The sequence below is a fragment of the Protopterus annectens genome, chromosome 4.part0 (genome assembly GCF_019279795.1).
Source record: "Protopterus annectens isolate FY-2018-M chromosome 4.part0, PAN1.0, whole genome shotgun sequence".
NCBI classification, from domain to species: domain Eukaryota; kingdom Metazoa; phylum Chordata; order Ceratodontiformes; family Protopteridae; genus Protopterus; species Protopterus annectens.
This window is the reverse complement of record NC_056733.1, coordinates 1,609,273,571-1,609,296,212: the sequence shown is the minus strand read 5'-3', so window position 1 is coordinate 1,609,296,212 and position 22,642 is coordinate 1,609,273,571.

The following is a 22,642-nucleotide window of genomic DNA, read 5'->3' as shown; positions in this document are numbered from 1 at the left end:
TACGAAAAGGTTTATTCCTGTTGAGGTAAAAATGGATTTGCCTGTGGATATCAAGGGAATGTAGGCAATACTCTCCTCTGTTTGAATGGTTGGGAAAGAAAAACTGGCAATTCAGTGGCTTGATTAATGGATATTTCAGAGATCACTTTAGGCAGAAATGACGGATTAGTTCTCAGAGACACTCTATCTCTATGAAAAATCAAGTATGGACTCTTGATACATAAAGCTTGAAGTTCAGAAATATGTCTGGCAGAAGTAATAGCGACCAGAAACAAGGTTTTCCATGACAAATACTTGAGGTCGCAAGAAGAGGCTGGTTCAAAAGGTGCCATTGTCAAAGCTTGTAGAAATAGTGATAAATCCCATGGTTGAATAGGTTCTCTAAAAGGTGGCTTCAGATGATTCACACCTTTTATGAAGGTCTTGCACAATTTATGGGACATAAGAGAGGAAATTTGGACACCCTCATGAAAATTAGAAATTTCAACCAAATTAACTCTAATGGTAGAGGCCGATAGACCCGATTGAAACAAGTCGGCCAGATAGTCTAGTATTATCGACACTGGTGCTGAAAAGGGGTCTGCTTGTTTATCTTTCAGCCAACAGGTAAACCTTTTCCACTTGCTCAGATAAGTAATTCTAGTGTAGGACTTATGAGAAGCAATGAGAATATCACATACTGGGAAAGAAAGACCATTCTGCCTGGCAATCAAGGGAATTGGAGTAGCCAAGCAATTAGCTTCAGACTGTTCAGGTTGGGATGAATCAGGTTCTGTGGGTGTGAGATCATGGATGGAGGATCCATGGTTGATCTAGTAGGTGAGGCCAAAGGAATGGGAAACCAAATTTGTTGTGGCCAATATGGTGCTATGAGGATTACCTTGCTCTTCAACCGCTGGGCTTTCTTCAGAAACTGGGGAATGAGAGGAAAGGGAGGAAAAGCATAGAGAAGACCGAGGGACAATCATGGACTAGAGCGTCCCTGGGAGACTGTCCCGGAGGGGGAATCAGGGCGAAGTAGTTGCTGTATTTGTAGTTGGCTGGGGATGCAAAGAGGTTACAGCAAGGATGGTCTCAGCGGTGGAAGATCTCTGCTGCTATCAAGGGATTCAGGGACCACTCGTGAGGTTGCAGAATGCACCTGCTGAGTCTGTCTGCTATCACGTTGGAACTCCCGGGAATGTGCGTTGCTAGAAGAAAACAGTTGGTAGCCATCGCCAATTGTCATATCCTCATGGCCTCTCGACAGAGGGGGTAAGATTTGGTTCCACCTTGCTTGTTGATGTACCAGACAACCGCCATGTTGTCTGATTGAATCGCATTTGTTCCAGACGGCAGCAGGGGATGGAATGCTTGCAACGCCAGAAGCACTGCCCTCAGCTCTAGAACATTTATATGCAGATGGGCCTCCGATTGGGACCAAGTGCCTTGGACTGTCTGTCCCTGACATAGCCCCCCCCCCCACACCATCAGGGAGGTGTCCGTGGTCACTGTGGCCTTGGGTTGCTGGGGGGAAAGGGGGCGAGACCATTGAGAAAGATTGTGTGACATCCACCAATTTAAATCCTGTTTGCACCTGTGGGTTACTCGAATCATGGCTGAAAGAGGATGCTGAAAAGGATACCATTGGGTGAGTAGTAGCCATTGTAGAAGCCTCATGTGAAACCTGGCCAGGGGAACAATGGTGATGGAGTCTGCCATGGAACCCAACAGCTGTAGGACCAAGTGAGCCGTGGATTTTTCCTTTTAAAGGATTGGAATTAGTTGTTGCTTTATCCTTAAAATTCTGTGCTCTGGAATAGCAGCTTTGCAGTTTTTTGTGACCAAGATAACCACTATGAATTCTGTCAACTGAGATGGGGTGAGATTGGATTTCTGCCAGTTTATAGTTATGCCTAGCCTTTGACCAGCAAGGAGAGAGTATGCCAGGGCTTTTTCCAGTAGATGTCTGGTGGGGGGGCGGAAATGAGCCAGTCATCTAGATATGGAAATACCTGGAATCCTTGAAGTTGCAAGTGAGCTGTGACAACTGTCATGCACTTTGTGAACACTCTGAGGGCTGTAGAGAGTCTGAAGGGCAGTACTCTGAACTGGTAGTGACTGGCTCCCGCACGGAAGTGCAGAAATCTTCGTGATGGCTTGTCCACCTTTATGTGGTAGTACGCATATTGAAGATCTATAGAGCACATCTAATCGTCTTTTTCCAAAAGTGGGAGGATAGACTGTATAGTGACCATCCATAATTTTTGTACTCTCACAAACTTGTTCAATACACTGAGATCCAAAACTAGTCTCCAGTCCCTGGTTTTCTTTGGCACCAAAAACAGTCTTGAGTAGAATCCAAATCCTATCTGGTCTGGAGGGACTATTTGGATGACTCTTTTTCTTAGCAGCTTTTCTATCTCTAGTGCTGCTTCTTCCCTTTGAATGGGTGGAACGTCGGGAAGATTTTTTGAAGGGAAGGGACAAAGATCGAAGGGGATATGATAACCTTTGGTTATGATCCTTTGTACCTAAGAATCAGTGGTGATGGTTAGCCAGGCAGAAGTGTACAAAGAGAAACGTCCCCCAACTACCTCCAGAGGAAAGGAGTTGGGCCGCTCTTCAGGAGCGCTGGTAGGATTGACCAGGGAAAGAATCCCTGGAACCCTGGTAACGCGGTCCCCCTCTGCCCCGAAAGGGGCATCTTCTCTGTGAGTTTCCCCCTCTGCCTCTGGGGGAGAACTTCGCCTGTGTGTCATGGAAAGGACCCTGAGATTTCTTGAACCATATCTTCCCACTCTTTTGGTTTCGGGAGAAAGCACGTTGAGGGGAAGAATAACGGATACCTACAGCAGAAAGGGTCTTATCGTCTTGTTCACATCTGGCCAGTGTGCTTTTAAATTTGGGCCCAAACAATGAGGAGAGCTCAATGGGGGCATTAAGAAAGGAAGACTTAAAAGGTTCTGTGAAGTTGCACAAGCGCATCCAGGTGTGTCATCTCAAGACCGCAGCTGAACCCGCCGCTCTAGCTGCTCCTTCTGATGGGTGAGATATCAATCGCATAGAGGAGTTAGATATAGACTTAATGGTGGCCAGCTGAGAGGCCACTTTGTCATGGACCTCATCAGACACTGCACCTGCCAAGGGTTCAGAGAGCTCAGAAACCAGATCCCTTTGAAGCCTGGTAAAATGTGCCATATAATTTAGGGACCTGATAGCAAAGGTTGCTGAAGCAAAGGTGCACTTCCCTATTCTGTCCAGGGCCCGGGACTCTCTGTTAGGTGGATGGACAGTCTGGCTTTCTTCTTCTTCCAGATCCTTTTTTGTTGTGGCCACCACCACCAAAGCATCTACAGGAAGACCTTTGGACCAATGGGGGTCTGAAGCAGAAGGGGACAAGATCTTATCTGGCCTCTGGGGAATAGCTTCAACCATATCAGGGGCCTTCCAAGCACACTGCACGATGAACTTGACAAGTTCATCGGCAGGTGGAGTAACCCAGGAGGTAGGGGGCCAGGCGCAAAAAGCCTGCAGGAACACAGATTCCTCAGGGGTCAGATTAGAGGGCTGCCAGTCACCTCTCTGTTTCAGGATTTCAAGGATATCACCAAAGGATATCTCAGATAGTGACCGAGGGGATCCTTCCCCCTCATCGAAATCTGTGTCTTCATTGAGAGACTCCTCTGTGGAGTCCATGTGCTTCCTCTTACACAAACTTTTCCGGTGGACCTCCTCAGCGGGAGAAGCTGGGGAAGACAACAGAAAAGGGGATTCCTGAGGGAATATGTCCTGAAGCCCTTGCACCAAGTGTTTGCTAGGTGTGACATGTGAAGCCAGTGTACCAGAGGAGGGCGGAGGTATAGACAGTCCGGTATCCCCAGCAGCAGCGAAAGCCTTTTCCATCAGTTGGAAGGCTGGTCCACCCGGAGAGGAGTGTATGTCAAGGACAGGGGGCACTCCACCCCTAAGTGGCTCAGCCTGCCAACTCGGAGTCCCTGGATGGCTGTGGAGCAGCAATCTATGCGTATCACAGCTGACATCCTGGGTCATAGCAAAACTTTCCTGCCATGAAGGCAACTGCGGTTCGTTAGTGAGATCCATAAAGGGAACCGCAGAAGGGGAAGACTGTACTATATTCATGGACTTCAAAGGCAATGAAGGAGGAGAATAAGAAGGTGTCTTTGGAGATGGGTGATCACCTCCCAAGGAAGGATAGTTCCTGGGGGGTGAAATACCTCTGGCCAAGAATGCCTGGTCCACAAGACGCAACACATCATGTTCAGAAAGACTTCTAGTGGACCTCACAGAGACTGAGGGAGAAACAGGCCTGTCCACAAAAGAGGCAGACTCGGTGCCCATCTCATCTGATCGCACTGACAATGGTGCCAAGAAAGACTGAACTACTGTAGTCTGCAACAAAGAAATCATTGGTGCCGATGTGATTGTCTGCACTGACACAGGGATCGGTGCCAAAGTGGTTGTCAGTGCCGAAACTGGAACCGACAAAACTGGAGTCATTAATAAAGGCCTCGGTTCCGAGGAAGATCTCGGAGCCGAATGGGCCAAGGTCTGTGCCGACTGAATGGTCAGTGCCGATACAATGGTAAAAGTCTGAACCGAGGAGCCCCTCAGTGCCGATGTGTAGAAGGCTGCAGGAGAGGACGGAGCTGAAATCACTAGTGGAGCAGAAGACCTCAGTGCCGAAGGTCTGGGCACCAAAAGCACTGGGGCTGACTGAGAGAGCTCCGGAGCTGAAATTTTAGCCTTTTTAGATTTTGGTTGGTGAGAGTCCCCAGCCGGGGATGAAGGCAAGGATTTAGCCTTAGTAGAAACATCCATTTTCTTATGGGCTTTGGGAGGGATTGAGACCTCTGGCCCAGAAATAGCCTCTGAAAAGGGAGATTTTAGAAGTCCCTTCAGTAACAGCTTATTTTTCCTTTCTAACAAAGTTCTATTAGAAAAGTTTTCACATATATTACAAGGTGGTTCAACAGATAAATGGGAAGCTCCCAAACAATAAACACAAAGTGTGTGCATCAGAAGTAGGTTTGTGTCCACAATCAGAACACCACTTCAACCCCGGACTACCCTTTTTATCTGCCATATTAATAAATAGAAAAGTACCAACAATGGTACAAGAGAGTACCCGAAGGTATGAAAGAGAAAAGGAAAGGTATTACCAACAATAGTAAGAAGAAACTACCTCGCAGTAAAAAGGGTAAGCAAAGGAAATTATGAACGCTAGATGCGATAGGACAAGAGACAATAAAATATCAACTTTTCTGACAGAAAAGTAATTTGTAAAGCAATTAAACAACAATTGACTGTACTTAGCTCAAGAGAAGTAGCTTGACACGACCAGATGGCAACGCGACAAACAAAATCTGAGGTAACAGAGAGAGGGGAATTGTGGGTAAGAGTTTAGCTCGAGAGTTTGAAGCTGACGCAAGCTTGGAAAATGGCCGGCTCGGTTCCAAGCTTGGAACCGATATTCATATGTAAGGAATGAACGAGGATTAACAATATCAGATGCAGAATTTACATCTTGTTGCCCCCTGTCCATCACTTCAGCTTCAGCTTCTAAAGAATGAATCACAATGTTCCTTCTTTATAGCTTAATTCAAAATGTGTGGATCTGTATATATGAGAATATTGTCAGGCTTCAAGGTAAAATATGCTATTCACTGATTCATTAGATTCAATCTGTTCCATGGTCTCACCCACACTCTCCCTTTGTGCACTTCTTTTCAGCTCTACATCTGAAAGCCTCCATAACTTTCTTTAGAGCTGATCTGACTGGCAGAGTCTGAATATTACAAACTCCTGACAAACAGTCCAGACAAATAAATAAATCTTCATACTTTACATGTATATCATAATTCATTTTTACCATTATTAAGCTTCCAGCAAGTCAAATGACCCAATATAGATGAAATTTCTATTCCATCTATTTGGAACTAAATCTTATATTTATTAATTTTATAGCCAGAAGTAAGTTTTAACCAAGCGGTCACACCAGATGTCCTAGAAATAAGCTAGCAACTTGCTTTTAGATTTGTTGCCTGGAACTGATTAGACATTATACTCTACCTCAGTGTCTAGTTTAAATACCGCACAATTTATTTTTTGCTTCTCTGCATACATGCCTGACTGATCATCTTGTTTCAAATTCTGCATCCTAATGTGCACAGTATTCACTCTTTCAAAAGTTAACTGTGCTCACAAATAAACCATTTTCATGGCTTTGTTCCATCATATGCATTCTTTTTGTTTGGAAATTAGTTTTGGGCATTTTATATATTCAAGCTAAATTACTTCCTTGGGCACAGTTTTTGCACAACTAGCCAAGCACATCACATTGCTTTCCATTACTTTTATAATCATACATTTTGCAGAACTCATCTTTGGCACATTATTTCTTACATGCAACTTAAGACATATCTAATTCTCTTAGATCAGGAGTGTGCAACCTTTTGGCTTGCTGGGGCTACATTGAGTAAACAGAAATTGTCTTAGGGCCGCATATAAAATATATCATATAGGTAACTCTTTCGCTGTCACTGGTGACCAAAGCCGACCTCCTGGCTGTACTGTAGATGCATTCGATCACTGAATAAATGTAATAAATGTGTAATATTTGCTTTAAAATTCTAATTCTCATTCTAATTCTCTAATCTAGCAGTTAACTCTAACATCTTAGTTAATTTTTTATATATATATATATATATATATATATATATATATATATTTTAATAAAGATATTCACTACAGCACTAGCATTTCTCACTGGGAAAACCACTCCAGCAGTCCAACTATGTAAAATGTCAACATTAGCAGTCCTACAATACTATAATCCACAAAAATAAGCCAACAAATTTGCAATAAAGTAAAGAATTCACGTTACTTACTTAATAAAACAATTCTAAATAAGCTACAAGTGGGTCTCACCCAAACAAATGACTTGTGTCAGAAACATGGCCTCAAGCTAAATGCCAAAAATGCAGCATCATCCCCTTTGGGGAGAGTGATGTCCCCACAAATTATCGCATTAAGAACAATGTTGCACGCACGCAATCAGTCATGAGGTGCTTGGGCACCCAGGTTGATAAAAACCTGACTTCTGACCACAATGTTATCTCCATTGCACAGAAAGCTTTTTACATGGCCCACCTCATTAGTAAGGGTATCTCATCCAGGGACAAGGTGGTCATAACATCCCTGTATTCTTCCTTTATAAGAGCCATTACTGAGTGCAAAGCCCCTTTTGGCATGTGCCTCAGCAAACACCCAGCCAAAAGAAAGACTACAACCATTTCTGACAAAAAGGTCAAAGGACTAAGTTTACTTAGTTATCCAAACAGACTAAAAAGCTTCTTGTTTTCCTCTGTCTCTCACTGGCCCCTATAAATTTCATCACTGGCTTGTTTTCCAGGCTAAGAAAGACCCTGTCTTAAGAGACTTCTTCCTCCTCCTCAGAAATACTGGTTGTACTTAAAATGCTCACTACAATGAACACAGCCTTCACTGCAACATAAACAAGCCACTCTGTATGGACAGGTTCTTGATACAAAAACTTAAACTTCTGTAAAAAGCTCATCTCATAGTTTATAGTTCATAGGTTAGTACTAGGCTACCTGCCCTTGCGAGTCATTTTAAGCCTAGCCAATCATACCCTGTGAGATTCAAACCCTGTACCTTCTGTTTGCAAGGCAAACACCTTAATCATTAGGCCACCCTCCCAACCCTCATTATCAAACAATGTAGTTCAGCAACACGACAACTGGATGGATAGCCATCAATGTACTCCTTGAGTAAGTAGCATAGCCTTCATCAAACCGGATGGAAAATCCACATACTAAACTTTCTAGTTGGATGGCTAAGATCTAATATTGGTTACTCAAGTCTACTTTCCCACGAAGAGGGACCTATTATTTAAGAATTCCATCTGCAAAAATATATTCAGTATATATATTAAATCTCTCTCTCTTTCACACACTCACAAAAGGAGCCCCTACTTCTAAAATAGGCAACCTCAGTAATCACATGACACACACTCACTGAATGAAATTGGAAGTAAAAATATCTGAAAAAAAAAATCATACTAGAGATGGACTCATCCATCTAATTCCCCCACCACCAAAAGGACAATCAGTAAATTAGCAAACAACTGCTCAGCAAAAAGTAAATCAATAAGAAATCCATAAACTCTCTAAGATCATACTACATACTGGAGTAAACATATAACTTCCCTCCAATCTAAAGCCATTTGACATTCAGACATTTTAATTTGTGCAGAAGTTATTCACAGACTGACAGTTTACTGAGCTGTCACATTAGCACTCTATGCTTACATCTGAACCAATGAATCATATTTGTCAATTCCAAAAGAATTAAAGTAGCATAATAAGAAGGTTATTTGCAAGGTTACATGGCAGTTTATATTGGAAATAAGCAAAGATATTAAAAAGGTTCTGTTTCTTGTAATTATGCTGAAAAGTCTTCTAAGGTAAATACAATCTTCTGATTTAGTATGGAACCATACCTTTCAACCTTAGAGCAGGAAATCTGGAGAAAGAGAAAAATAAAAGTGGGACACAGGTCCAAAAACAGTTATGCATCACAAGACACCATTGAAACAACTGTAGCTGCAAATATTATACATCACTTATAATCTTTCTATCCCATCATCGTCAGTTAAGCATTATATAGCTCATTCAATCCAGCCTTCTTTTGCAACAAAGAAAATCATGCTTTGAAATGACAAATGCATTAAAAATAATAAATAAAACACATTGCATCCGCATCCTGTAACTTCCTATCCGCAAACAACCACAGAGCTTTCACTGAAACTAGGGCTGCTTATTTCCCTGGAATGATAGCGCTCCCTAATTAAGTCTAATGGGATACAATCTACCAGGATCTGGACTACCTGAAATAAATTAAATTATGGCCTGAAAATTGCAAGTGCACTTTGTTTAATTAAACTATATTTCTAAGCCCACTTACTATATTTTTTCAGTAGCATCCCAATATCCATTTCCAGGTCACTTTACAAGACATTGGCAAAGGTAGACTTGCCATCCTTCAGATCCCTACAGGAGCACACTCATACTGCTAGCATTGTCCATTAAATGTAAATATCCATCCACTGCAAATGGCAAGAAGCTATGTCTTAAAAAAATCTACTTTTGGCATGCCTAGTACCCAAGTATCAGGTTTTGAAACAAAGAAACATTCGCCACAGTCCGTAGGTCTCGGTCTTTAATAATCATCTACTGTTGCAGCCCTCCCAACACACAAATACACACATTCACACTAAAACCCCCAACATTTAAAAAATGAGATTGTACCCACCTGATTTGCCAGTATTGATGATCCACCAAAGCTATGCTTATTGTTGTCCAATCTGCCACTGCTTAGAACCCACCAATCACAAAACAGCACTGGTTGCTTTTTGGTTTGCCAGAAAAAAACAATACTTTATATGCTACAGTCCCCACAAAGTCAATCCAGTACTGACCCATTAACCCTAGGCTGGTGTCGCATTCTTACTCCCTGGAACTGCATTACCTTGGATGACTAATTTTATTTCCTAAGCAAAAGACACAAATTGGAAGATGAAGCGAAATCCATACAGTTGAGAGGTATGATTTCATATTCAATACAACACTCTCTCTGTCAGGAAAGCCACAATTTAATGAAAGTGTACTTTTAATGTACGATATATCTGTGAGCTAACTTTTGTGTTCAGTAGGTAGATTGATAGTCATTAACCTCTTTGTGCATGTGTCTCTCTCTGCCTCGCTGTCATGCACACATGCACACACACTCTCTTCTTCTGCTTTCACATACACAAACATTCTGCTTTCATGCAAGTACTCATTCACTCACTCCGTACTTACCTATTAACACAGGTAAGTGCTGTTCCTTTCAAAGGCAATGACGGCAAATCCATACACGAGTCCCTCTTCAGTGAGAAAACACACACACACATACACACACACATACTGATTCTTTGTCACGAAATAACAGTGGGAACACACAGATCCTTCTTTGGCATAAAAAAAATCAAAACTTTCACGGGTGTGAAAAACACAAAACAAAAAAAGTGTTTTGGGGGCATGTGTATATCGATGTTGCACTTAGAGGTTGGGGGCTGCAGGTAGGACACACCTGTCTTAGATAAGCAGATTCACTTGCTTGACATACCTTGCTTTACTTAACATTAAATCTGCTTCCTGTGGCAATGTGCCTTTTGTCTAATTATTGTAAACATCACACAGTGACTCTTGCAATTATCAACCTGCTTTTGTTTTACTTCATTATTTCAGTAACGAGCATCAATATTTTCCTTTGGACCTTGTTGAAGAATAAACTGTGGATATATGGAAGAGTTTTCCTTGACTCTCAGTAAACTTTGAAACTTCTTTCTCATCACTACAATACATCCTCTTTTTCAGTGCTGCATTATAACCCTCTTTCTGTCTTGAAAGTTAGATGTATTACATACTTTCCTTCCTCTGAAACATGCAGAAATACAGCACATAGTACTTTATCAGACTTCTTGGTCATTTTCTTCTCAAGTCTAGAATAAATCTAATTTCTGAATCAACACTTTTATTTTTCATACAGGTACACAGGTCTCCCTGCAGGAAGAACCTTTCCAGCAACTGTAGCTGCACCATTTCTCAAAAAAAAAAAAGTTTCTCACTTCTGACATCTTTTAACATTTAGAAGCAAAATTAGAAATACAGGAGATGGACATGAGGAGATGTGTAGCCAACTTTTCAAGACTAGAAGCAACAAAGCAAGACATATTTTGATACATGAATACTGCAAAAGCACTTTTTAAGAAACAGTACCATAAGTTATAGATATAATGGTGAGGAAACCTATCATACTGCAGCAGCTTCACACTGGGATAGTGTGAGCACATGAGGTGTATGAAGGGGTCAACTCAAACTGTAGACTGTAAATGATAAAGTGCTCAAGAGGAGGAAGTCAGTGTTAGGTCTGACACTTGCATCAGACTTAGTCCTCTAAGGGTGAAATCCTGTGCTCACAGTTCTTTCTCACACTATAAGTAAAAAAAATGGTTCCTACTCATACTGGACTAAAGGGCACAACAGGGCCTCAAGTGGAGACCTAACAGGCAAAGCTTTGGCTCTGAGTATTCCAGAGTCCATAAACATGTGACTCAGGGATTGCTTCCCATGATTAGGCCATATATCAGCTAGGAATGATCAGATGGAGAAGGTGACTTTAACACTCTGGGATGTACTCCTCAGTTTAGGGGCTTGAGATGCATGTTCTAGACCACAAACCCTGGGAAGAAATGCAGGGCTGAGATGGGATTATCATCAATTAATCAGAGACAATGCATGCCCCAGCAAAGTCCTGAAGGTCGTGCAAAATGTGTCCTACAATGGGTTTGGGGGCTAGGTTCCAGCCAGTCCTCTGAATGAAGTCCAAAATGTAGAAATCTATGTTCTTTCACAGAATGTCAAGGAAGGGAGGGCCTTCCCACTAGTCTTGTATGGAGAACCATTCTTAGGATATGGAAAAATGTCCCCTAAGAAGCTGCAAGAAAAACATGTGCAAATGTAGAAGTTTTGCCAATAGCAGCATGGACTGAAAACCCAACTGTGCAGACAGCAAAAATGAATTGGTGGTTGCAAGGACTTAAACAGTTATTGTGTTACAACATTATGGCAAGTGTTGTGCATCTGTCCAAAGCATGAGAACTACTAAAACAATGCTGAGAATCAGAAAGGATAAGCCAACCATAGGACCCAATAAGGACAGCCCTCAATATTGGGTCTGGGAAATGTGACAGTTTATCAAACGTTACATGATATACAAACACCCTGACAAAAAAGCTTGCAAAAGCCAAAACAATTGTGTGGGGAAAAAAAAATAAAGGCAGGTCAAGTGGCCTGATGACATTATTCCTAAACAGTGACAGTCCTGGTACATTCCCTTATAAGATTCATCCCTTGGGTTGGAATAGTGCAGTACACATATTTCATTTAAAAATTACCCTTTTATAAGGGACTTAGTACAAAGGATTAGTCCATATAAAATCACTTTAGCTAGCAGACCTAGGAGACTCTCTGATACTCTCCTTGTGGAAAGAATAAAGATACCTTGTTGAAGTTTCAAGTAATTTATTAGTTAAGTAGGTAGATGGACGAGTGTTCTTGTTTTAATACATAACATTCAATAGGTCGGTTATTTAAAGGCAGTTACACACAGAGTGCATATGAGAGCAAATGCGAGGCCGATATACGCAAAGCCCAAAAGTAAACCACCTAGGAAGAAGCTATACATTAGCACAGTGGAACTGGCTGCTCTAAAAAATCTGAGCAGAGATAACACTCAGAATCATAAGAGAAAAGGCATCCTAGTCAGATTCAGCTGCTTATAACGGCAAGATTGAGCCCATGCTTGACAATAACAGGATTTAAATTAAATGTGATTTTTAACATTGTGAATGTTGCTTATAACAATTTGAGAGAGCAACTGAGAATGATGATTTACTACATGACAAGCTTTTTGACTTTTTGGTTATCCCCCCCCCCCCCCCCCACACACACACACAAAAATACCAAGCTGCTTTGGGATCCCATAAGAATTTCTCTGATCCTCCCTATAGACAGGTAATGGCAAGTGGTGGTTTCATAACTGAGACAATATCTATCTACCTTGATGCTCAGATAAAAGCGATGGCAGAGGCCAACAAATCTTTTATTTTAGACTCTGGATTTTCTGAGTAAAATTAGAGATATTCCAGTTAGCGATTTCACAATCCTGGTCACAACAGTCGTGGAAGCACTTTATACAGTGCTTTCAAACAGCTACTGTATTCAAGCAGTAACACAGGCATATGAAAAGGACAGGAGAGACAGAAGTTCTAGGAAGGTTACTGGATCTAACTTTTAGGAACAACTACTTCATGTTTAACAACAGGTTTTATAAGCAGACTACTAGACTAGCTATGGGGGCAGGCATGGCCCCAAGCCTGGCCAATGTGGCTCTTGGAAAATAGGAGGAGGAGGAGGAGGCAGTGTACCAAATCCCCTATTTGCATCAATGAACTGCTGAGATTCAAGACCTCCCACAGCAATTCTTCAGTCAGCTATTAGACATAACCATATCTAAGGACACTGAAAACAAATGCTTCTCCAATAACCTGTTCAGAACACCAACCAGGATTACTATGCTGATGCACAGTAAACACATGCATTCCTAAGTAATTAAGAAAAGTGTTATAAAATCTCAGGGGATGAGAATTGCACGCGTCTCCATATAGCTTAGAGACTTCATCACAAATCTAACCAGCCTACACCAAGACTTCCTGGCTATGGGGTACAGCAATAGATTACCAAATCCCATCCTCAACACCATCAGAACTTTTTAAAAGAGCCAGAGGAATCCATTTTGAGGGACCCCCTAGTGATTACAGACAAACAACTGGAAGAACTCCTAGGACCCCATCCTTGTTTTGTTTTCTAAGGAGTTAAGGACTGGGCTGAGTGCAAATTCAGACTGGTGGAGGACAACAGAGAAATTATCCTGTGCTCCCCCCCTTTGCACTTACTGAAAATACATGAGCAAAAAGGACTACTTTTTGTCCAGTATTCAGGGGAAAAATCAACAGCACTTGTTCTGGTAATTCCAACACTGCTTTTGTGATATACAGTGCACAGTGTAATGGCTGGAGTGGTTTTTACATAGGGAAAACAAGTTCAAAATCAGGGGTGACATACCACCTATCTGACATCAGACCCCAGATCCTCAAAAACAACTAACAAAGCACTGCTGTGATTTCCCAGACCGTGGAGGTTTCCACTTCCACATCCTAGACAAGCTCACTGTGAGTCTATTTGATGGGAACAAAAATGCCATCCCTGAAAAAAAAGGAGTTAAACTGGCAGATCAAGCTGGGGGCCCACCATCACACTTGTTTAAAATCAGGCATTTCAATTAAAAGTGTGCTTCCATTCAGGAAACTAAACCATAATTACAGTTACAACAGCTGTTTTACTTGGGATTTGTACATAAACTGTTAATTAACTCTAATCACTGCTGTTAATACGAAAAAGCCAGTCAAGAAATTAGGTTTGTAAATCACTGTATCTACCTTGATATGGTTTATCTGATGAACTAGTAACATGGGAATCAGGCACATTTGTTTATATAAATTTATATATTTTGTGATCTCAAGATGGCTACAAATCTAAACAGTAACTGTCATGAGTTTGAAAATGCTTTTAATCTTATGATGTACAAAAACGTAATCAGCAACTTTCAGATATTTAAAAATGTTTTATTCTACTACTCATTTTGGACTTGGGATTTCCTTTTGTTGTTAGGAGTGAGGAAATTGGGCCAAACACTAGCCTCCTAGTTTGATTGACACTCTACACCTATAAGGATTACATTAGCCTCTTACATTATCTAACCCCCACACAGGCCCCACGGCACCACCCCCTCTCTCAGGAGATTAGTTAACTACCCTTCCACTTGAGCCCTCCCAGGTTCTAGCCCATTATCTAGCCAGGCACAGAGCTATCTAGCCCTTTTTTGCACTGACTTCACAACCTGGAACCTGAAAAGAGGAAGAATCTGAACAGAAGAGCCCTCACTAACTGCTAGACTCAGGAAGAAACTTGATAGTGAAGACTCCAGACTGAAACACCATAAAACCATGCTCCAAGACCAGAATCGCACATTCTTCCTCTCACTGCCACTACCAGACAACAACCAGGCATAGATACTCTACCTACTTGGCCTGCATTTAACAAAATTTGTGTAACTTACATAACAATGAAAATAGTTTTTTTAAGAAAGAAACATCTTTAGTAAATTATCAGTTATCACACAGGCAATCATACATTTATATAAATGAAAACAAACTAAACATTATAGGTTCATAGATTGGTACTAGGCTAACTGCCTTTGTGGGCCATTTTAAGCCTAGCCAATTACCCCGTGTGAGAATCAAACTCTGCATCTCATGTCTGTAAGGGAAATACCCTGACCATTATGCCAACCTCCCACCTACTAAGTAATGCTCATAGGTTCATAGATCAGTTCTAGACTAACTGCCACTGTGGACCATTTTAAGTCTAGCCAATTACCCCATGTGAGAAACAAACTCTGCACCTTGTGTCTGTAAGGTAAACACCTTAACCATTATGCCAACCTCCCTAATACATCACTTATAATCTATCCAATCACTGTCAGTCAAACATTACATATCTCATTCAAATCCTACCTTCCTTTAATCCTCATTCCTCCTCTGCATGTACTGTTTCCACAATTCCCATTTTTTTCTATGTAATTTGCTCCTACCCTTCATTAAAGATCCCATTTCCAGTTGTTTTATCTCTGTTATTATATTCACTTCTAGTACAGTTGGTTTAGACTTCGATTTCCATTTTCTAATAATTGCTTTTTTGGCAGCCACCATAATTAGACTCATCAAGACCTTACTATGTCTAGGCAATTCTAATTCTGTATCATAGCTCAAAAAATAATTTCCTTAGTCAATACCAATTTGCTCACCCAGTATTTCTGATAGTCTGCAAGGAACTTTTAAAGTCTGCCAGCTCATTACACTCCCAGAAAATATGTTCCTAGTTACCTCTTTCTTCCCTATCATACCCCCAACATTTGCTATCTACCTGAAAAAAAAAACAAATTTGGAGTCTATTTGGGGTATAAAAATAACTATGTAAACATTTCCAAGCAAATATCCTAAATCTTCTAGACTTTGTTGCACATTTGGGAGACATACATATACCTTTCATTCTTTCTTTGTGAATTGCTTATCCAATCTCTCTTCCCAATCCTTTCTAACTTACTCAGATTGATTCTTATCATTATCTGCAATATTTTATATGCTATATTAGTTATTCATTCTTTAACAGCAGTTTCTGTTTTAGATTCTATTAAAACCTGTACAAGTGCTGATCTTTTGCTTAGGATCCCCCTATTTCTTTCTCTTTGCCTATACTCAAATACCAGTCCTTGATAGGAAAGACAATCTTTAGCCTGCAGTCCAAATAAATTCTTGGCCTCTTCCTATTCTATTACCTTTTCCTCTCTAATTATTTGCTCCCAACACCTTAGTTCTTTTGTTATCTCCAATAAATTCTAGTCCCCTCTTGTCTTTATCCATAATTGCAGTCATCCCCATTGTCAGAATCTCATTTCTGCTTTTCTGTGTTGGCTTAGTTCTTAGAATATTTTCTGCAACTTTATGAATATAATACTCTGTATGGTCATTGCTATTCTCTTTAAGGATCTGCATCCAAAATCCCAATCTCTCCTTGTTTCTTGAGCTTGCCCCATTTCATCATCATCCCTTTCCATTTTGAATTACAACTTTCTGCTTGTGCTGTGTATAGGAGCCTTAACAGTGTAGCTCTGAAGTACCCCCTCAAATTGGGTATTAAAAGAATCAGTATATCTCACTTGACTCTTGCTGTCCCATTCCCCCCCCCCCACTAGATAAAATCCTTCAGCTCTTTATTAATTGATATCCACAACTCCTCCTCTGGTTGATAAAAATATGCCTGATCTGTGTATAACATTAAAGGGACTAAAAACATTTGAACTGCTTGTATCATGCTATCCATATCCATAAAACATCCAAATTCTCAGTTTTTGTATTATCTTTTGTTTAGTCTCTTCCCACATATCCTTAGCCACACCAGCATCCTTTTTTAATCTATACTCCTAAGTACTTTGTTTTATCATGTCCCCATAAATATGGATATTGCTGAACGAATTTGAGTGTGGGTACATAGTTTACAGATATTGCCCTTGTTTTAGCTTCATTAATCTTGTATCCCAAAAAAGATTTGAAACTGTCTCAAAATGTTCCACAACACTGAAATGTCATTTTTGGGTTTTATCAGTAATAAAATAATATAATCTGGAAATAGAACCAGCTTTTCCTGACTACCATACCAATTATATTCTTGAATTTCTGAGTCCCTTATTTTCTTTGCCAGTAGTTCTAAATATAATGCAAATAACAAAGGGGAAAGAGGACACTCCTGCTCAAACAGAAATTATCAGAGGAGAACCCACACACTTTATTTTTCACCTCCAATCCCTCATATATTCTCCTAATCAACCTTATAATTCTATAAAGGAATGCAAATGCTTCCATTGTCCTGCTCATAAATTGCCATCGTACTCTGTCAAATGCTTTCTCCACATGAAGACCCACCAACATTGATGAGAAATTGAGTAAACTCATTATTGATGCTGAAAGATTGAATAATAATATTCTTAATTTCTCCCAGTGGGAGAATTTGTATAACAAGCAGTATTTGGAAGCCAAAAAATGGGTCTCTAATATCACACAGAGAAAGACAAAGAAATTGAATAGAGATAGTGAGCAATATACTAATAATAAAGCATACATTTGGCCTAACATGCATACTAGGAAACATCTTAATGATACAAATGTACATACACAGTACATGGATGATGGGAGTTATTCCACTCATCAGGAAGGATATAGTGATACTTACCCTAACAGACAAGATTTTTATAAAAGGGATTTTCAGAAGGTAGGAAAACAATACACACAAACTTACAAAAATGGACATCAGAAACCCATGGGGAAGAGAAGGTATTAGATCCTATTAATTCCCATACTTCACAAGAAGTTCATAACATCACTAATATATATTTAAATGAGATTAAAATTCAGGGGAAAGTACATACTTATAACAATTTTAACATATTAATTATACTGATGTGTGTATAGAGAATGTACATTTTGACTTATTCACTAAGGGAATGAAATATATCCCAAATCCTAAATTTGATTTAGCAGGTACTATAATTGATTTTAAAACATTTATCAGAAAAGTTAACTTAGATATTTACTTCAATAATTTGGGTGCACATGAGACAGATAATCATGTTCATATAGGTTATTCTAACCTCCCTTTTAAGAATGTTAGTAGGTTTGTTCCACCCAGTCACCCTACTACTGAAACATTTGAGAACATTATTATTAGGGAAATCTATTATGGGTCAAGAAAATTTAAATCAATTACTTCCACCAACAATTTAACATATGAAGAAGAGCAATTATTACGTGATCTTAGAAACAATATGAATGTAAGAGTGATGAAACCTGATAAGGGTGGTGGGGTTGTTTTATATAATAGTACTGAATATATCAAAAAGTTATATGATTTATTGTATTATTCTGGCAACTATACACCCATTTCTATTAATGAGCTGAATATCGCTTGTCAAAGAATTGATTCATATATTGAGGAATATTATTTAGAAGGGAGAATAACCAAAGAGATATATGACTTTTTATCAGTTAAATTTCCTAAGTTAGCCACCCTTGTTGGTATTCCTAAGGTTCACAAGGATGTTCATGATCCACCATTTCGACCAATTGTCTCTGGTAGCAAATCTAAGACCTTCCCTATAGGTAAATATATTGATTTCAAGTTAAAATTTTTGTATGAGAAAGTTCCTCATATGGTGAAGGATTCTTGTTTTTTTTTAAGAAATTACCCTATTGACATGAATTTTGACCATGTCACTTTTCTTACTATTGATGTAATAGATTTATTTTCCTGCATCCCAAAAGACAAAGGACTTGAAGCATTTACTGCTAGCATCTTTAAACATTCTAATCTGGAATGGGATGAAATCATATTATTGGAAGAGATGATGTCCATTGTGTTGGACAATAATTACATCTATTTCGAAGGTGAACATTTTAAGCAAACCAAAGGAGTAGCGATGGGAGCAGCTTGTGCTCCCATCTATGCAAACCTTGTTATGCTTTATTGGGAGGACTCGATACTCTTCACTAGTGAATATTATAAACGTGAAATATTATTCCAGATATTTAGATGATATAGATATTTTATGGGATGCAGATAATATGACCCTAGAATCTTTTATAAAATTTTTGAATGAAAGTAGTGAAATTTTTGAATGAAAGTAGTGAATATTTGAAATTCACTTACGTGCATAACAACACTGGGCTACCTTATTTGGATACATTTATCCAATATCAAGTTAATACTCTTACTTCTTCTATATATAGGAAAGACACATTTTCCAATAATTTACATTATAATAGTTGTCATCCCGAGCATATGAAGAACAATATATTTAAAGGACAATGTGTACGAGCAGCTCGTATGACATCTAATGACGAGTTATTAATCACTGAATTGAACTATATAAAAGAGTTATTTACACAAAGAGGTTACCCTTTAAATATGATGCAACATACTATCGAATATATACTACAATTGAGGAAATATAGATTTCAACCGCTATTGGGAAGGAAGCTTATGTTGACTACATATGAGACACATACATTTCAAAAAAAGAACAAAACATCTGTTTTGAATGTGGAGGCATTTCAAAAGTCTTTTATTTTACAATTTAACTTAGCAGCAAGTCATATTAAGAGATTAATATATGATTTTTGGTATTATATAACTAGAGATACCCAGCTAATTAAAATTATAGGTTCAAAACCACATTTTATATTTAAAATGGGAACTAATATAAAGCAAATATTAGAATATAAGCATATAGGAAGTAAGAACAACAAGCTGCCATTAGTTCGCAGCCCGAGATGTGGTACCTGTAAACAATGTAAATTTATGTCAGAAGAAATTATAATACACATAAGCAATGGACACAGAAGTATTGTGTATAGGAAGGCTGGGAATTGTAACACCAAGATGGTGATTTACCTGAGTATCTGCCAGTGTTGTGATAGTTTTTATGTGGGAAAAATGGAAAGAAACCTTAGGAAAAGAATTTACGATCATATTTACTGTATTAAAGCCAAAGATAGTAATAATGCATTATACAGACATATTGAAAGGGAAGGAAACAATCACCATTTTAAATTTATAATACTAGAAGTGATAAACAATGACCCTAAGGGTGGTGATATAAAAAGCCTACTTAGTTATAGGGAAGTATGGTGGCAAATTTTGTTAGACGCCACCACACCCCCAGGATTAAATTAAATTATTTCTGTGAAACCACTGCTAATGTTCCCTTAATGAATTTCAATAAAAAATTTTAACAAAAAATTTTTTTTATAGTTTTATATATTAAATTATTTTTATTACATCAAGAGAAATATATTATTGTGAATGAGAATATTCTATATGATAATTATTGCTTATTATTTTGACACATATTTGCATATATTTATATATATAAACATTTTTTTATAGATTTTACTTAGCAAATAATAAACAAAGCATCTTAGAATATAGGTTCTATCTATGATGTAATGTATAATATACATCAGATTTTTTAGACTATGTTTGTTTGGACTGTTGAAAAATCTAATTTTATGTGATGTTATTTATTTATTTATTTATATATTTATCATAGGACCTGATGGGTTTTATGATGAAATTAATAATAGTATTATATCTGTGAACGACTTGTTTAAATTGCGATTTATGTACTTGTTAGGTTTGGTATCAGCAACAGACATTTGTTTTATAGTTACTATTACTTTAAATTTGAGGCTTTTGAATTTTTTGGCACCAGAAAAGGCTTAAATCACCTGGATTGTATTAACAAGTTTAGTTCTGAAGAAGCCCAGATTCACTGGGTGAAAGCTCTTAACATTTTGACTTTTCTTTTTGTACGTGTACGTTGTTTTTAGTCGTTATTTTAATAAATCAAGATTTATAGTATCCATTCCGCTGCCTTAGTCTTATATAAGATTTCGCTGCTTTCAGTTACATATAAGCTGTCGTAGTGTGAGAGCACTCATTGGTGTACTCGTGTGGTGTTTTACTTTGTTTTTTTGTTGCTATTCGTCTTGCTGTTTCAACATTGGTATTTTGTTACATTTTGTCTCTGTGGATCATCATTGCTCTGTTAATGTCGTCAAATGTTTAACTCCCCTCCAACCACATTGATCCATATCTATCGATTCTGACATTATTTTTGCCATTCTTTTAACCACTACAGACACTTTTTAATCATGGTTTAGGATTGAAATGGGCCTGTATGAAGCTGGATCTGATTGGTCTTTACCCTCTTTATGTATTACAGTCACCACCACTTTCTTCAAGGAGGTTGGTGCTTCTCCTCCTCTTAAAATACTGTTAAACAAAACCTTCCAAAAACTTTATCATTTTTTCCCTCCTAGCTTCCAAACATCCACAGTAATACCATCTATTCCTGGCCACTTTATTGTAGATTGGTTATACAACACCATTTTTATCTCATCTCCTCCTATCCTGTTGGCAATTGATCTACCTCTAACCTTGGCGTATTTAATTCTTCCATAAACATTTCCATATGAACCTTTTCTTGAATTCTCTATTTCTCTGCTTTATACAGATTTTCATAAAATTTCCAACATATTTCTAGTACCGCTATAGGATCTTTTATCTTTCTTGTTATAGGCTCCCCAAGATTGGTGGCAACCTTTTCTACTTTCTGTTGCCTAAGCCTTTGTGCTAAAATTTTTTTTGCTCTGGAGTTATCAAAAAAAAAAAAACAGTTGCTTAAGAGCAATGTTTCTAAACTCATACATATTATCGAGGTAATTCCTTATTTTCTGTTTAGCATTCTGCAGTTGCTCCTGTTCTTTTTCTGTAAGACTCCCCCTATTCTGCAATACTTTAACCTTTGCCAGTCCCTCTAAATAATTCTTGTTACACTAAACCTTCAGTTAACCAGCACCCATGGGGATTGGTAGATGCTGGATAACTGTAATTTCAGGTTGCGTGAGAGTTACTATTAAAAACAAGAGTGACTAATACTGAACCCCATACTATTTGTTTCTCAGGTTTTAAAAATATAAAACTCTAAAAATGTAAAGTATGTTTCTGCGGGGGCGGGCGTTAAAGTGGAACACATGAAATGTGTACTGTATTTCTTTGATATTGTTTTGCAGGTTGGTTGAGAGTGCTAGTTGCTTGAGTTCCAGTTAACTGAGAGTTTACTGTACTTCTTAACTGCATCTTTCTTTTATTTCCACCCTATTTTTTAAATTCCACTTTAATTTTGTCCTTCTACCTAGCTATATTTTTAGAAGAAATTTCTATCTTCTCTAATAACTTCCAAATAATTTCCACTACTCATTCCTTAAATTCCTCTGTTTTCAACAGACTGGTGGGAAAGCACCAGTGACTCATTTTTATTTCATTACCCTGCATTTTTATTTTAGTCATTATTGGCGTGTGATCTGAAATAGTTATTGGATGCCTATCAAAGCTTTCAATTAATGCACATGTTCTTGTGAAATATAACTTCTGTCTAGTCTAGCCCAGATTTTGTATTTTTGCAAATATGTACATTCACCCCAAACTCCTACTACTGAATTCACATCTTCCATGCCAAATATTTTCATAAGTGTCTTCAAAAATCTAACCACCTTTGTTATATTTTCCCTTCTGGCCTCCTGAAACATGTTCACTGTTGCAAATCAAATTCCAATCTCCAGGTATAAGTAATATTCCCTGTTGAAAACTGATCATTTCTCCCAAAATTTTCTTAAGGTCCATTATAGCAGTTTTAGGTTGAATATAAATACATGCTAGTGTAATCCTCCTCCCTTGCCAGTAGCCCCTTAGCACTACAAATCTACCATTTTTATCTTTTT